We start from the raw sequence: 6,110 nt of genomic DNA on the forward strand, positions 1-6,110 counted from the left end.
ATTTCACGGTAGGTGTAGTGTCCGGCTAGGATCGTGGTTTTTCGGGTGATTTGATCGGGCTTTTTCGAGAGTGACCACTTTTTTTCGAGTGAATATGTTCAAAAATGTAAACAAACAGACTTCTTTTCTAACAAGACGTGATATATAAGCTTCAGTTTGATAAACAAGGTTGTACATGATATGTTAGCATTTGAGATATAAAGACAATATTATTCTGACATTACTTTTCGTTTAAAAAGTTAAATTTAGCCTTAAAATGCTTTTATTCTAAAGTACCGAATAAAGCCATTTTCTTACACATACCAATGCAAATGTCGACGGAAATGCATACATGGATTCTATGTATCCTTAGATATACAGACACTTTACAAAAAATATTGTTTTTGCATTGAAAACGACATTTTGAGAGCAAATTCAGTTTTTCAAGTCCGGTTTTTTTCGAGAGCAGTCCGGGCTTTTTCGAGTGTGTCCTTTTTTTATCGAGTGATTATACACATTTCTTATAGCTAAAAATCTTGTGTGTTTACGTTTAAAAACTATAAAATAAAGGCTCAAATTAAGTACTTTCAAGGCAAATGGTGTATCAACACTCGCGTTTTATCATGAAACCAGTATCGTTCATTTGTATATATATTCTTTTTCTCAATCTTATAAATTGCATGTGCAGTATATATCCGTGATGTCAACAATCTAATGTGAGTGTTCCGGACTATATAAGTATTTGGACCTCATGTGATGACTATTACTTAACAGCAAAATGTCGACTTGGAAGATAACTTCCAAAAATGTCTTAATGAACTATTAAACAAGTTAGAGTTCAACGGTTTTACTAACTGACAAAAAAAAATCGATATGATAAAGAGTCTAATAATTGATACTAGAGACGGACAGAAAACAGATACACCAAAACTTAGACAATTAATTGAAAGACAATGGGTTTCAACTTGTAACTTGTGCTGATTTGGGTAGCCTTTGAACTTTAAAATTAATACATTTCATGTAACCGTCATTGTTATAGATAAGTTTATTGGTTTATTGAATCGTTTCTATTGTATAAAATTGAGAATGAAAATGGTGAATGTGTCAAAGAGACAACAACCCGACCATAGAACAGACAACAGCAGAAGGTCACCAACAGGTCTTCAATGCAGCGAGAAATTCCAGCACCCGGAGGCGTCCTTCAGTTGGCCCCTAAACAAATATATATACTAACAAAGGCCAGAGGCTCCTGACTTTGGACAGGCGCAAAAATGCGGTGGAGTTAAACATGTTTATGAGATCTCAACCCCCACCCCCTATACCTCTAGCCAATGTAGAAAAGTAAAAGCATAACAATACGCACATTAAAATTCATGCAGTTCAAGAGAAGTCCGAGTCTGATTTCAGAAGATGAAACCAAAAAAATAAACAAAATTAAAATAATACATAAATAATAACAGAGGGGGGGGGGGGGGTATAACAGACTACTAGCAGTTAACTGACATGCCAGCTCCAAACTTCAATTAAACTGATTGAAAGATTATGTCTTCATCGTTTGAATATTAGGCAAAATTCATCTCGTTAGGGGTTTAGTATCATACCATCATAACATATATGAGAAGATATACCTATATGGTTCCAAATTGGGGTTCCCCTTGGGCACTTATTTTTTCGTCACTCTTTAGCCAAAACAATATATTTTTCGCCACTTTATAACTTTTTTCGCTAAATAACATAGCTATAACTTTCGTTTAATTTTTTTTCTACCCAACCCCACCCCTAAACTGTTAGTTTTCCCGTTTGAATTGTTTTGAACTAGTTTAAGGGGCCCTTCATAGCTTGTTGTACGGTGTGAGCCAAGGTCCCGCGTTGAAGGCCGTACCTTGGCCTAATGGTTTACCTTTATAAATTGTTATTTTGAGGGAGAGTTGTCTCATCGGCACATATACCACATCTTCCTATATCTATCACATGGTCCGACCATACGCGTACAGTTTGACCATATGAAAATACGCATATGGTCGTGACCATACGCGTATGGTCCTTATACTCATATGGTCCGGAACATAAGCATAGACAATTCGAATTGAGACGTACATGCATATATTGTATAAGATGAGATGTATGTTCTTTTAAAAGAGTATACATCTTGGGATATATTTCATGATCTATTTGCCTTGTATCTTGTATTATCATATACTTAGACTAAATAACATATGATTTTTACTGTATGATAATAACATTAAATTAACGTAAACTCCATATGTTTGGAATTGGTGCTTAGCGGGCTGATATGAAAAGTTTATCACATGCTTCGATTGTTATCACATGCCTTTCCGTAATGTTATCGCATGGCATTCCGGTGATACTCGGCAAATTCCGGAAAATACACCTCAATGCTACGTTTTCAGTGAAAAAACATTACAAGGTAGTGTACAAAACAATTATTTGGATACTGGAAAGTATATATGTAAAATAATAAAAGACAAAAAACAAAAACAAAAAAAATATATAAATAAATGCTTTTCTTAAAAGTTTCAAACATAATTTAGAAAGTGACTTAAAAAAAGTTGACTTTTCCAAACAGTGTTCATTATGTATATTGTTGAATAATTCTTTTTGTCGATTCGTTCATATTAAAATATTTTTCTTCTTTGTTGAAGCATATGATAGAAAGATTTCACATCGAATGTACTACAACAATGTAAATCTGGGGTCCGACGTCCGTGAACTTTTCAATCTTTGAACTTCGATTTTGGAACCACGTAAAATGATCAATATATGAATCTGTTATTTTTCTCCATTGTTGAAGCATATAATAAAAAGATCATGACATGTCATTTTTCATATCTCATGTATTATCAGCCCTCGGTCAATATCAGCCCTCGAGCCATGCGGCTCTTGGTCTGATATTGAACCTAGGGCTGATAATACATGCGATATGAAAAATGCCATGTAATAATATGATATTATTTATTTTATTGCTTAAGAAATGGAAACCGAAAATGACTAAATGCTACAACTGTGAGGAGGAGTCTGATTATATATATAATAATTGGTATACAGCAACTAAACACCATGATAACCCCCTTGTAATAAAAGAAAAGTGTCTAAAAAGTGGAAAATATGAATATTAATCAAGACATTAAAATGTTGTTCCTGGTGTCGTTCGATGCACTGGACAATCTAGCTGGTGATAGCATATGCTATACACATTTTGTATTTGTCTATCATTGCTAAAGTACATAATTAGGCTTATGATCTATTCATTTCATTGTTGATTTTATCTGAAATTTTATTCACATTTTATGCTCAATGGCAATAAAAATGGGAGGGATTAAGTGTGTGTGTTTTTTTATGTTTTTTTTATTAATAGGTTTCTTTTATTAATCTTCGGAGTTAACTGTAAAATCAAAAGTAGCATGAAATGAAGTTAAAATGAATATGAGACCCCTGCATAATGTTCTAGACACCGTTTTGTTAAGGATCAAATGAACACCGGAAAGTAGTTCCAAACAGAATATTTGCATTAAATTGAAAAAAAAAAGATTCATTTTGATATGTTTTTGATGACTTATTGGGAAAATATGATATTGTCCTTCACTTAATTACAATTATAAACTAGAAAAAAAGTAATTTTTTAAAGCCTAGAATACCTTCAAATTTTCTGTAAAAAAACACGGACCATTTGTCTAAAACCCCGGACGAAATCACAGTTGCTCTCGAAAAAAACCCGGACAATAACAAACACTGATTTATTAAATAAATACAAGGAAATTGAGATTCTTTGTTGATCAAAACATATATAGTATTCAATATAAGATGGGTAGTAATGTTAAAAACTGTTATAATTACGAAATATCCGTTAATTGAACTTACCGCATGTTTTATCACTCGAAAAAGTCCGAACTACACTCGAAAAACCACGATCCTAGCCGGACACTATACCTACCGTGAGTTTGGTGTACTTTAAAATCGGCCCATGACAAATCACAATAACAAAGGTTATATTAAGTAAAGTTTATGTACGTTCCTTCTATTAAGAGTATGTTCAGAAGAAGACTGATGTTTGCCAACGATTTTGAACCAATAAAAAAGAAAATATATAATTTATCATTATTGTACACTCCCACCCATTTAACTGTATTCTTCGACTAATTCTAAACACATGTCGCATCACGAGGCAAGAACCGATGAGGTTTTTAACTCGAGTCAGCTATATAACTGGGAACACGAATTTGGCCGGGTTACACTATTTTTTTTCAAATATCAACCCTCCTAATGAAGATTTATCCTTCTTCGCGTGAGTACTAATTTTTTTCTCTAATTTTTGTGCTTTTTTCACATTTCTTGAGTGGAGAAATATCGTAATACACTTGTTGCAGTGTAGGAATCTATATCTCATGGTCTAACTTCTTTATCATGCCTGATCTAATTAAAACATCCTTCATTTTTTTATATTAATAAGGCCGTTAGTTTTCTCGTTTGAATTGTTTTACATTGTCTTATCGGGACCTTTTATAGCTGACTATGCAGAATGGGATTTGCTTATTGTCGAAGACCGTACGGTGATCTATAGTTGTTAATGTCTGTGTCATTTTGGTCTTTTGTGGATAGTTGTCTAATTGGCAATCATACCACATCTTCTTTTTTTATAATAAATGTTTCTGGTTGACTAAAACGTACTTCAAAATTATTTAACACGAAGAACAACACCTTTTCTGACATAATACATGAGAAAGTTTAACTTTGAATTAATACAAATGACTTTCATTTATAACATGTTCACCAATCACTAAAGTTTATGGCAAAATAATAGCTTTATTATGATATTGTGAAAATGGGATCTTTACTGCCATATAAGGGGTTTCGCATTTGGCAAATGATACATATTTGGTATTGAAATATAAAATCAATATTTTGTGTCTTTTCTATTTCTTAAACCATCATGATTTGAATCAAGATTCAAAATTTTGCCATTGTTTGACTTTTTTTGTACTTGGAAAGTAGTTTTGGTAATCCAACATAACACTTACATCCAGTTAAATTATTGATGATTCTGATTTTAACATATAGTAAGTTTTTTTTTGTATAAGACTAAAAGTACTGAAGACGCAGACGACATGACAGTATGTGTAAAACGGACCACAGGTTAACAGGGTTTCCAAGGGGTATCAGGCGGATAACAAGTCAGCTAAATGATATTTTGTTAGTTAAATTATCAATACTTTGCTCAATGTAATGCAGAAAATTTATCCAAAGGAATTTAATTTAAATTATTCAAATACCAGCAGTAAACTCTATCATTTTCTTGATTTAGACATTTTTAGTGTCACACGGAAAACACTGCACAACAATTTAGAACACACGGATTTTTCATTGGCCTATAGTATTCCAACTTGTTTGCTAAGCGTTTATCGCTAGTGATGTTTAAATTTTAATGAACGTTATCTATATATATAATTATTTCAAAGATACAAAGATTTGATCTTGAAGTTTAGCTGTTCTCCTACAAAACCTATCACAAACAGGATGTTACTAATAATATTTACGTTACGATAATGTTGGAATTGAAAAGCTACGGATTAATAAATGCATAGAAATGTAGGAAGCAATTTGATCAAAAGGGAATTAAGAGAAAAAGCCAAAAGATTAAACATGATAATATCAAAGCACTTACATATGATTCTGATGTGCATGCTTTTAAACATACCTTGTCAAATAAAACTATTCACTTCTTCTGGACCGCTGGTTTGTTTATTTTAATGGGGCAAACTTCATAAAGCAATACAAAGAAGCTTGCATTTTCCAACAATGTCCACGAATTTGACAAAATAATTCAAAATTTGGTAAATTCTATCTCATTAAACATTAAGAACAAAACGGTATCAAAGATTATAAATCGACAAAAAGCAACTAGCGGAGCAAGGTCTGCTTAAACTTCAAAAGTTGTTCATGAGATCACCCCTTATTTTAGAGGATTTTATATTACTCAATCTATAATTTATTATGTTGTGTTTTTTTTACTTGTTCGTCTTTCGTTTTTTGACATTGTGTTGTCAGTTTCTCATCGACTAACACGTTTTGTAGGTCCCCATGGTATTTTCTCTTTTTTTTTTTAAAGTATGTCT

This window comes from Mytilus edulis, chromosome 2, assembly GCF_963676685.1.
Source record: "Mytilus edulis chromosome 2, xbMytEdul2.2, whole genome shotgun sequence".
Lineage (NCBI taxonomy): Eukaryota > Metazoa > Mollusca > Bivalvia > Mytilida > Mytilidae > Mytilus > Mytilus edulis.